The sequence below is a fragment of the Oncorhynchus mykiss genome, chromosome 8, assembly GCF_013265735.2.
Source record: "Oncorhynchus mykiss isolate Arlee chromosome 8, USDA_OmykA_1.1, whole genome shotgun sequence".
Lineage (NCBI taxonomy): Eukaryota > Metazoa > Chordata > Actinopteri > Salmoniformes > Salmonidae > Oncorhynchus > Oncorhynchus mykiss.
In genome coordinates, this window is record NC_048572.1 from 12,488,072 (window position 1) to 12,501,350 (window position 13,279).

The following is a 13,279-nucleotide window of genomic DNA, read 5'->3' on the forward strand; positions in this document are numbered from 1 at the left end:
ATGGCTGCCCCACGGGGACTTGATTCAAAAATGGGGAAAAAAATGTGTTTGGAGAAGAAACAACCACATAATTAAAGTGGGGTACAAGAGAGTCTCCACAGTGAAAAGTGAATACATGAACACTCATTAAACAGTCTGACTACAAACACTCTTCCAGCTACTGATCAAAACAGTGCAAGAAGAATGGCATTTTCTTGTGTTATCAGTGCAGAGGCTTGCATGGTGTTGAAAAGACATTTCATTAATAAATTCAAGTTTGAGTTGAAAGTGTGTTGACCCTTTAAGACCCCATATACAGCCCATATGTGTGGGCCAGTGTGTTTGGATATAAATGTAACAGGTGACACTCTGAGTCGTGATGTTTTGAGTAAAGATGACATCACAACTTCTATCAGGGTCTGAACATATCTGAACAAAAATATAAACGCAACATGTATGTCACATTGAATTACAACAGGACATCTTTCTCCAACGGGAGCAGAAGACAAGAGAAGTAACATAATTTACACTAACATTAAAATATTCATTTTAACAGTGTTTCCCCTATATTAATTTAGGCTAAATTGTTGCCACCCCAACCAAAATATGATTTAGTAGATCTAGGATCTACTTTGATCTAGTAGTAATCCCCCCCCCCCCCCCCCCCCCCAGTATCTTCTGAGCATGTGCAGGATTTTCAACTTAACACACAGTCTCGACTCCTCTTGTGGAGAACCTTCCCTTGTGCCTTTCTCACTGTCAATCGTGAATGATGATTCTTCAAGTTTTACAGGTGAAAGTTCCATGCAACATCTGCATACCAACCACTTGATCTGAATCAGTTTCAATGGTATACGCATTTAGATCTTCTTCAGTTATAGACTAACGTTTCAAAGTAGCCTACAGTGTTGTTTTGAATTATGGACCGTAAGCGAATTTCAGAGCAGATTGTTAACAAACTGTAACATAGCCTACCTGTGTTTAGTTTTAATCAAAGTACATATTTTGCCAAGTGGCGCACGCTGTTCTGTTTTGGCCACACTAGAGAAAAATATGACGATATGATCTCAATCATTCTAAAATGTAAATTTTATTAAATCAGTCAGAATAGCCTGTTCTCTACAAGTAGAGCAGAAACTGTGCGTAAAGTAGAACATCTTGGGACCTTTGTAAAAAGTTGGATGCGCAGCCACTCCGTTTCCTAATTCTTCAAACCTCCTATGAAAAGTGACTTCTGTCCGGAGCTGTATACCATCTCAAAACCAAATAACAGCTACAATGCTAGCTAACAGCAAAGCTGCATAGCTAGCTAGCTAGCATAGAATGCTAAAAACCCCATTGACAGCTCCTGCTCAAGATTACGGTGAACATTCCATTGAGTTTATGTACAAAGATATATTTTAAACAACAGAATTCCGACTTAGTGCAAGAATAAAGTTTACATGGAACATAGTATTTCACTGCTTTTAGTAGCAATAGAGCGATATTTACAAACTTTTTACGTGAGAAATAGAAAACACAGCTAACTATCTTCTCTTAAAGGGTGATGGGAAATGAACCTGACTACTCTATAGTTTTTTGATTATCTAATTTCTTGTACAAGCTCTGCTACTAAACCTATGATACAGTATATTTGGCCAAACTCAAATTACATATTCCGATTCTTATAGATTTTTAGAAATAATAACCCCTAAAGTGATCTGATTGACCCAGTCCACTCTAAAATCTGCTTTTTCAAAATAAAAAGTACAACCTGTTATTGTGGCAAAAACAGTTGCATTCTTAAAAACACACAGCTTGAAAGTCACCTTTCAGTGGGATTTGTACATTTTCCCTTCTGTTGCAATCTATTTGAAATCTATTTGCACTCCTTGGTTGATTTCCACAAACTGCTTTTAACCAAAAAAATTCTAAACTGAATCATCCCACATTTCAACACAGCACCATCCTGTTCACTTTCCAAGCACTGAGATGACACATGACAAATCAGCTACTTACTCAGCTAAATCTCTATTGTTCATATTCTAATCATTATGTATACAGTATTTCAGTTTCTGTCTGTTTCTGTTTGTGGTGAAACGGGAATTCCACACTTGTGACCTGAGATGTCTTACAGCTCCAAAAGAAAGTCAAGCAACTACTTTATTGATCAAGCAAATATATTATTTTTGTGTGAAAGCCAAGGCAGTTCAAAGGCAAGACACATATTTATACAAATAACAGTGAGGTGGCATGTAACTGACTGAGTTCAAGAGGAATACCTATGTGAGAATGCTGTTCATCGACTACAGCTCAGCATTTAACACCATAGTACCCTCCAAACTCGTCATCAAGCTCGAGACCCTGGGCCTCGACTCCGCCCTGTGCAACTAGGTACTGGACTTCCTGACGGGCCGCCCCCAGGTGGTGAGGGTAGGTAACAACATCTCCACCCCGCTGATCCTCAACATTGGGGCCCCACAATGGTGCGTTCTGAGCCCTCTCCTGTACTCCCTGTTCACCCACAACTGCGTGGCCACGCACGCCTCCAACTCAATCATCAAATTTGCGGACGACACAACAGTGGTAGGCTTGATTACCAACAACGACGAGACGGCCTACAGGGAGGAGGTGAGGGCCCTCGGAGTGTGGTGTCAGGAAAATAACCTCACACTCAACGTCAACAAAACTAAGGAGATGATTGTGGACTTCAGGAAACAGCAGAGGGAACACCCCCCTATCCACATCGATGGAACAGCAGTGGAGAGGGTATTAAGTTTTAAGTTCCTCGGTGTACACATCACAGACAAACTGAATTGGTCCACCCACACAGACAGCATCGTGAAGAAGGCGCAGCAGCGCCTCTTCAACCTCAGGAGGCTGAAGAAATTTGTCTTGTCACCAAAAGCACTCACAAACTTCTACAGATGCACAATCGAGAGCATCCTGTCGGGCTGTATCACCGCCTGGTACGGCAACTGCTCCGCCCACAATCGTAAGGCTCTCCAGAGGGTAGTGAGGTCCGCACAACGCATCACCGGGGGCAAACTACCTGCCCTCCAGGACACCTACACCACCCGATGGCACAGGAAGGCCATAAAGATCATCAAGGACAACAACCACCCGAGCCACTGCCTGTTCACCCCGCTATCATCCAGAAGGCGAGGTCAGTACAGGTGCATCAAAGCTGGGACCGAGAGACTGAAAAACAGCTTCTATCTCAAGGCCATCAGACTGTTAAACAGCCACCACTAACATTGAGTGGCTGCTGCCAACACACTGACTCAACTCCAGCCACTTTAATAATGGGAATTGATGTCAAATATATCACTAGCCACTTTAAACAATGCTACTTAATATAATGTTTACATACCCTACATTATTCATCTCATATGTCTACGTATATACTATACTCTATATCATCTACTGCATCTTTATGTAATACATGTATCACTAGCCACTTTAACTATGCCACTTTGTTTACATACTCATCTCATATGTATATACTGTACTCGATACCATCTACTGCATCTTGCCTATGCCGTTCTGTACCATCACTCATTCACATATCTTTATGTACATATTCTTTATCCCTTTACACTTGTGTGTATAAGGTAGTAGTTTTGGAATTGTTAGTTAGATTACTCGTTGGTTATTACTGCATTGTCGGAACTAGAAGCACAAGCATTTTGCTACACTCGCATTAACATCTGCTAACCATGTGTATGTGACAAATAACGTTTGATTTGATTTTATTTGAATCAACATGAACCTTTACAGTTTCTGTCCACCTATCAGGTGGCAGGTAACCAAGGTATGATCATTATAATGAATGCATATGATAATATTTCAAAGTCACTAATTATATTTCCGTATACACTTCAAATAAAAGATAACGCTTAAACAAAATGTTTTTAATGTGTGTCCATTTATGTTCACCACCCATTTCTTAACATCATAATTCAGCACCTTTTTTCCCCCCATGTGGCACATTACTCTAACAAGCTGGTGGAAACTAATATGGCTGCTCTCTCAGCCTGTTCTCCAACCATAGAAGTACTTAATGGATAGAACGTTTAGAAGGGGGTTATAATATCCCTCAACATGTGGAAGCGATTCCCAATAGGTCTGGGAATAGGTCCACTGGGTTGAGCTCCAAGACTAACAGAAATGTATTGCTGGCAGAGTTTGAATATACAGCGCCTTAAGAAAGTATTCACACCCCTTCACATTTTGTTGTGTTACAGCCTGAATGTAAAATGTATTAAATGGAGATGTTGTGTCACTGATCTACACACAATAAATACCCCATTATGTCAAATTGGAATTTTGTTCGTATTTTTTTGTTGTTGCATTCAGTGTTCAATAATAGTGGTTCAATAATAGTGGTTAACATGATTTTTGAATGACTACCCCATCTCTGTGCCCCACTCATACAGTTATCTGTAAGGTCCCTCAATCAAGTAGTGAATTACAAGCACAGATTCAAACATAAAAGCCAGGGAGGTTTTTCAATGCCTTGCAATAAGGGCGCCAATTGGTAGATGCTGAATATCCCTTTGAACATGGTGAAGTTATTCATTAGGCTTTGGATGGTTTATCAATACACCCAGTCACTACAAAGATACAGGGGTCCTTCCTAACTCAATTGCTGGAAAGGAATGAAACTGCTTAGGGATTTCACCATGAGGCCAATGGTGATTTTAAAGCAGTTACAGAGTTCAATGATTGTGATAGGAGAAAACTGAGGATGTATCAACAACATTGTAGTAGCTCCACAATACTAACCTAAATGAGTGAAAATAAGAAAGCATGTACAAGGCACTTAAGTAATACTGGAAACAATGTGGCCAAGAAATTAACTGTTTGACCTGAATACAAAGTGTTATGTTTGGGGCAAATCCAACACAACACCATTGAGTACACTCCGCATATTTTCAAGCATGGTGGTGGCTGTATCATGTTATGCGTATGCTTGTCAAGGACTAGGGAGTTTTTCAGGATAAAAAGAAAACAGAAGAGCGAAGCAAAGGCAAAATCCTAGAGGAAAACTGGTTCAGCCTGTTTTCCAACAGACACTGGGAGACGAATTCACCTTTCAGCAGGACAATAACCTAAAACACAAGGCCAAATCTACAATCAAGACAACATGTAATGTTCCTGAGTGGCCTAGTTACAGTTTTGATCAAAGAATCTATGGCAAGACTTGAAAATGTCTGTCTAGCAATGATCAACAATCAACTTGACAGAGCTTGTAGAATTGTATTAATAATAAATGGGCAAATATTGTAAAATATAGGTGTACAAAGTTCTTAGAGACTTACCCAAAAAGACTCACAGCTGGAATTGCTGCCAAAGGTACTTCTACAAAATATTGACTCAGGGGTGTATAAATGAGACATTTCTGTATTTAATTTTCAATACATTTGCAAAAGAATTGAAAAATATGTTTTCACTTTGTCATTATGGTGTATTGTGTGTAGATGGGTTTTTTATTCAATCCATGTTGAGTTCAGACTGTAACACAAAATGTGGAATAAGTCAAGGAGTATGAATACTTTCTGAAGGCACTCGAGCTGCTGTTTGACTTGACATGAAACTGAACTCGTTTTTGATTCCGGCGCTGAGCTAGTGTGTAGCAGCTAATTGCTGTATGACGCGTGTTTGCAGAATGTTAACGGGCCCCTCCAGAGGGAGTAACACCAATATTTCGGCATAATTCTTATACAGTGTAGAAATGCATGTTTAGTTTCACCCTCCGAACACAGGTGTATGGCTCCTTACCACCACACTCCCCTCTCTCTTACAAGCTTTCGCACATGTACTGTTGAGGCGAGTGACTCTGACCTTACAATGGCTAGCCCCAAGTTGTTATATTTTTTGCTTGGGCTTTATGCTATTTGCCTCATGCTTTGTTGACTATGAACTTGTTTGTTTACCAAACCGTGGGACAGTCTATGTTTGTTCCCACACTTGGGACTCTGACTCTATATTGGTTACACGGACTCTTGGCCTCCCATCCTATTCTAACTACGTCTTGCTGTCACGTTCGTCGTATTGATGACACCAAGGCGCAGCGTGATATGAATACAAACTTCCTTTAATAAAGAAAGAACACTAAACAAACTAACAAGATAACAAAACAACCGTGCCGCTATATAAACCGAGTGCTGACAGGCAACTACACATAGACAATAACTCACAAAACCAAAATGGAAAATGGCAACCTAAATAGGATCCCCAATCAGAGACAACGATAAACAGCTGCCTCTGATTGGGAACCAATTCAGGCCACCATAGACCTACATTTACCTAGACGTACCAAAACCCCATAGATATACAAAAACCCTAGACAAGACAAAAACACACATACCGACCCTCGTCACACCCTGACCTGACCAAAATAATACAGAAAACATAGATAACTAAGGTCAGGGCGTGACACTTGCTGGCTTTGTATTCATGTTACCTGATGAAATTGCTGTACAATATGATCTTGTTGCCATCTAATGCACATTAAAATGTTATAAATCAACACTGCAGAGCTCTCCCTGTCCTCTGCCGTGCCCTGATTGTATTACTGCTGATTATATCTGGAAATGTGCTTGTACACCCTGGCCCATCTATTGTTGCTAACCCCAATTGTGATTTGTGCTCTGATATCTGCTTCACTGACTTCCGCTCTCATAAAAGGCTGGGTTTTCTGCACGTTAACACTAGAAGCTTATTACCTAAAATGGATCAATTGAAAGTGTGGATTCACAGCTCCAATCCAGATGTGCTGGTCATTACTGAGACATGGTTAAGAAAGAGTGTTTTGAACACTGATGTTGACCTTTCTAGTTATAACCTTTTTCTGCAAAACAGATCTTCCGAAGGTGGTGGAGTGGCAATATTTAACAAGGAACACCTTCAGTGCTCGGTTGTCTCCACCAAGTCTGTCCCAAAACAATTTGATTTTCTGGTTTTACGCATTAAACTTTCAAATAACTCTTTGTTGACTGTTGCTGGGTGTTATTGGCCACCATCAGCACCGGCTTGTACCCTAAATGCCCTATGCTCTCTCCTGGCCCCATACACTAAGTCTGAATTTTTCCTGCTAGGAGACTTAAACTGGGACATGTTTAAACCACCTGACCAGGTCCTAAAGCAATGGGACTCCCTAAATCTTTCTCAGATTATTACCAATTCCACAGGGTATGACTCCAAACACCCAGAAAAGGCTACTCTCCTTGATGTTATCCTTACAAATAATCCTGATAGGTATCCGTCTGGTGTTTTCTGTAATGATCTTAGTGATCACTGTTTTACAGCCTGTGTTTGTAATAGCTGCTCAGTGAAACAACCTGTCATAGACGGTTGCTAAAAAACTTTCATGAACAAGCCTTCCTTCATAATCTGGCTTCTAAAATCAGCTTGATCCCCTCTGTCGAAGACACTTGGACCTTCTTTTTTGATATTTTCAGTGGTACCGTTAACAAAAACATTCAGCCCTGGTTCGACCGTGACTTGGCAGAGTTACTCCACCTCAAGAATTCCATTTGGTAAATTCACTCGGCACACGCATACTCAGGCTGACTGGCTTTCATTTAGGCAAATTAGAAATAACTGCACTCAGGCTATCCAGAAGGCCAAAGTTATTTACTTTAAGGTGAAGTTTTCTCTCTGTGGGTCTAACCCCAAGAAGTTCCAGAAAAGGCTCAAAGACCTGGAGAATAAACCCTCCTCCTCACAGCTGCCCATGTCCCTTAATGTTGAAGATGTGGTTGTTACTGACAAGGAGCACATGGCTGAGCCCTTTAATCACCACTTCATTAAGTCAGGAGTCCTATTTGACTCCATGCCTCCTTGCCCGTCCAACATTTCCACATCTCCCACCCCTTCTAATGCAACTATCCCCAATGCTCCTCCCTCTTTTTCCCCTGCCCCGCTACAAAGTTTCTCCCTGCAGGCGGTCTCTGAGTCCAAGGTGCTAAAGGATCTCCTTAAATTTGACCCCCAAAAAACATTGGTTTCAGATTGTTTAGACCCTTTCTACTTTAAGGTTGCTGTCCCTATCATCACCAAGCCTATCTCTGACCTTTTTAACCTGTCTCTCCTCTCTGGGGAGTTTCCCATTGCTTGGAAGGCAGCCACGGTTCATCCTTTATTTAAAGGGGGAGATCAAGCTGATTCTAACTGTTATAGGCCAATTTCTATTTCGCCCTGTTTATCAAAAGTGTTGGAAAAACTTGGCAATATTCAACTAACTGCCTTTCTTGATGTCTATAGTATTCTCTCAGGTTTGCAATCTGGTTTCTGCTCAAGTTATGGATGTGTCATTGCAACCTTAAAGGTCTTAAATTATGTCACCATTGCCCTTGCTTCTAATCAATGTTGTGCTTTTTATTGACTTGGCCAAAGCTTTTGGTAGGGTAGAGCATTCCATTCTTGTGGGGCGGCTAAGGAGTATTGGTGTCTCTGAGGAGTCTTTGGTCTAGTTTGCTAACTACCTCTCTCATATAGTGCAGTGTATAAAGTCAGAACATAAAGTCTCAACCCCTGCCTGTCACCAAGGGAGTACTACAAGGCTCGATTCTAGGCCCCATGCTTTTCTCAATTTACATGACTAACATAGCTCAGGCAGTCGGAAGCTCTCTCATCCATTTATATGCAGATGATAGTCTAATACTCAGCTGGCCCCTCCCTGGATTTTGTGTTAAACGCTCTACAAAAAAGCTTTGTTAGAGACCAACAAGCTTTCGCTGCCCTTAACCCTGTTCCGAACACCTCCCAAACAAAGGTAATGTGGTTTGGTAAGAAGAATGCCCCTCTCCCCACCGGTGTGATTACTACCTCTGAGGGTTTAGAGATTAAGGTCACCTCATCACCTCATACATGTACTTGGGAGTATGACTAGACGGTACACCGTCCTTCTCTCAGCACATATCAAAGCTGCAGGCTAATGTTAAATCTAGACCTGGTTTCCTCTATTGTAATCGCTCCTCTTTCACCCCAGCTGCCAAACTCTCCCTGTTTCAAATGACCATCTTACCCATACTAGATTACGGAGACGTAATTTATAGATCGGCAAGTAAGGGTGCTCTCGAGCGGCTAGATGTTCTTTACCATTCGGGCCATCAGACTTGCCGGCAATGCTCCTTATAGGACACATCACTGTGCTCTATACTCCTCTGTAAACTGATCATCTCTGTAAACCTGTCGCAAGACCCACTGGTTGATGCTTATTTATAAAACCCTCTTAGGCCTCACTCCACCCTCTCTGAGATACCTACTGCAGCCCTTATTCTCCACATACAACACCCGTTCTGACAGTCACATTCTGTTAAAGGTCCCCAAAGTACACACATCCCTGGGTCGCTCCCCTTTTCAGTACGCTGCAGCTAGCGACTGGAACGAGCTGCAAAAACACTCAAACTGAACCGTTTTATCTCCATCTCTTCATTCAAAGACTCAATCATGGACACTCTTACTGACAGTTGGGGTTGCCTTGCGTGATGTATTGTTGTCTCTACCTTCTTGCCCTTTGTGCTGTTGTCTGTGCCCAATAATGTTTGAACCATGTTGTACTGCTGCCATGTTGTGTTGCTACCATGTTGTTGTCATGTTGTGACGCTACCATGCTATGTTGTTCTCTTAGGTCTCTCTTACTGTAGTGTTGTGGTGTCTCCCTTGTCGTGATGTGTTTTTTGTCTTGTATTTTTATTTCATATTTTATTTTTAATCCTAGCCCCGCAGGAGGCCTTTTGCCTTCTGGTAGGCCGTCATTGTAAATAAGAATTTGTTCTTAACTAACTTGCCTAGTTAAATAAAGGTTAAATAACATATCTATATATATTTTTTATTATTAATATTGATTAACCGGGCATGCACATCTACACTTTCCTCCATGTTCACAGCCCATACAGTCTCTGGCACATCCCACACTCCTAGAGTAAACAAACCAAACAATCCAGGGTCAGGGTGGCTTCACTAAGGAAGTGGCCGTTATTTATAATAAGGGCTTTGCTCAGGGAGTGAACATTATTTATAATAAGGGTTACATGGAGAAAATCAGAACTCTCTGAAATGAAAATGGATGGCCCTCCCTTCAACAAAATATATTTTACCTAAACCCTCCCTGAACACTTGGGGAAAAAAACAAGTGACCCTCCCCTATAACTAAAATAATAATAAAAACATGAAGTGGATAGCAGAGAACATGACTACGGTTTACCCTCTTGGACAGACCAGAGCCTTAGATATGCAGTTTTAGTCCTGCGGGCATTACATAGCAATGCAGGAATATCGATAGCGCACAGGGCTGCGGGCCAGAAGGTTGTGGGTTCGCAGACTGCCGTAGACAAGAGTAGGGGTGGAAAGATATCCTTTATTCTAAAAGGATTGCATTAATCTATTATTGTATTTGCAGATCAGATTAAAAAAAAAACATTTTCTAAACATTTTATGCAAGTAATTTTACATATTAGCAAAATCTTTTTTAAAACCACACAAATTACAGAAATGACAGGCTAAGAATGGACAGAGAGATAAGCCTGTGTGTTAATCTTATCATATTTCTCCATGTCAAATCAGTATGTCTTGTTTACAATGGATGAGGAGCGGCATCGGGCACACAGCGGCATTGGGCACATGGTGGCATCGGGCACATGGTGGCATCGGGCACATGTTGGCATTGGGCACACAGTGGCATCGGGCACATGGTGGCATCGGGCACATGGTGGCATCGGGCACATGGTGGCATCGGGCACACAGCGGCATCGGGCACACAGCGGCATTGGGCACATGGTGGAATCGGGCACACAGCGGCATTGTGCACATGGTGGCATCGGGCACACAGCGGCATTGGGCACATGGTGGCATCGGGCACACAGCTGCATCGGGCACATGGTGGCATCGGGCACATGGTGGCATCGGGCATATGGCGGCATCGGGCACATGGTGGCATCGGGCACACAGCGGCATTGGGCACATGGTGGCATCGGGCACATGGTGGCACCGGGCACACAGCGGCATTGGGCACATGGTGGCATCGGGCACATGGTGGCATCGGGCACACAGCGGCATCGGGCACATGGTGGCATCGGGCACACAGCGGCATTGTGCACATGGTGGCATCGGGCACATGGTGGCATCGGGCACATGGTGGCATCGGGCACACAGCGGCATCGGGCACATGGTGGCATCGGGCACACAGCGGCATTGTGCACATGGTGGCATCGGGCACACAGCGGCATTGGGCACATGGTGGCATCGGGCACACAGCTGCATCGGGCACACAGCGGCATTGGGCACACAGCGGCATCGGGCACACAGCTGCATTGGGCACACAGCGGCATCGGGCACATGGTGGCATCGGGCACACAGCGGCATTGGGCACATGGTGGCATCGGGCACACATCAATATACAGCCTAATAAGCAACTAATTCTAAAATGTGAGAAATATTGAGAAATATTTAAATTCATCAACTACAAATTGCATGACCCTTCCTTGGACTAGATTTTAAACATGCTAAACCTTTCCCTTGACTGAACTTGAAAAAAGCATGACACTCCCTCATTTTCCTCCAGGTACCCCTTATGTACATTTCCATCCATTCCTAATCGCTACGGAGAACAGCACAGCGGAGGACCATCCAATCTCCTCCTCCCTCTTCTGCAATGGAATTGAATGATCAAAGATTAATAGAGTTGAGTGGTAATACTGGAGTTTTACCGGTAAAGCTAGAGGCTAGTTAACCTACTCCTTGGACCAATAAAGCTTGCTAGCTAGCCAGCCAGGTAGCTACTGTTAACTGTTAGCAACTGTGGAAAATTGGTTCCAAAGTTGTTTCAAGCATAAGAGTACCTGTAACAGGGCCATTAAAAAAGATGGTACCCCTATATTTGTACAGAAAATCAATTAGGGGTCAATGTCTAAATATTGCCCCCAGCATTGATCAAAGCATTGAACACTTACCCACCTCATTTTCAAACGCTTTTAAAACACAGAAACGAAATGAGGAAACTGTGGATAAAATCAATTCACATTTTATTTGTCACGCTTCGTAAACAACAGGTGTGGACTAATAGTGAAAAGCGTACTTACGGGTCCTTCCCAACAATGCAGAGAGAAAGACAAGAGAAATAATAGAAAAGTAAAACTCGTAATAATAAAAGTAGTAATAGATACATAATGAGTAACAATAACTTGGCTATAAACAAGGGATACCAGTACAGAGTCGATGTGAAATCTTATCAAACACTTCATGAGAGCCTATGAGCTCGTGTTGCGCAACATTTCTATAGGCTATGCAATTGCATGAGAAAACAGAGTGATGGCCTCTATTAACAAGAGAAGGTTCCCATCAGCTTTCTATAGGCTAGGCCTACTATATTTATTTCTCAACTTTACTAATATTAAGCACATTGCTTATCTTTACAACAGGAGTATTGCCTACCTGGCTGGCATGAAAATGAACCACGGGAAAAGCGTCCTCCATTCGCTTTAAGTGCATTGATGACATGTATTTGTTTCCCCTCTGCCCCGGTTTCCAGACAGATGCATGATAATGGTCCATTCTAAATCAAAACAAATTTCACACATATATTATTTAGTAGATGTAAAGATGAGATTAAATCAAGAATAGTCGGATAGGTGACAATATTAGCCTGTCACTTGAGAATGATATATTATCACTTGTGAATAATGCCCAGAATAAGGCAAGACACATGACCTTTTCCGAATAATAGTCGCACACCTCATGTAGCCTAGCCCATAGTCCTATATGTTTTGATAAGGTTTCTATCACAACTAAATTTTGTGATAGATAGCATTTGTGGTAACTTTTGATAAAGCTAATGGAATATTGGCACTTATAGCCTACTGCCGAAAGTGCATTGCTGTGCTTATAATGTGATGAAATAGCCTGATAGTTTATCGTTCTGATCTGTTGCGTTAGCCACATTGCTTCAAAAAGTTTTGGGATACTAGTGGTTGTATTAATTTGGGATCTATCGCATCCCACAACTGTCTCAGACTATGTTTGGAATATTTATTTCTCACACAGAATAGAATAGGTCAACTTTTGTACTTTGGGGGATAGTAGATTTACATATGCTAGTGCTTTTGCTGTTTGTTAGGCCTACACATCTTGTTGGCTGACAAAAATTAAATGTGGACAGTGCTTCCAATATCTTCCATATGCACCTCGGAATTGGATAAGTACGAGTGCATTTGCGTCCCCAATGTGTCTGTCTTCACTTGTATCCTGTGAGAAAGATCCGTTCACGTGATGGGGAGCCATGCGAGTGAGAGGTGCTTCGGAGCACGCAGCACTC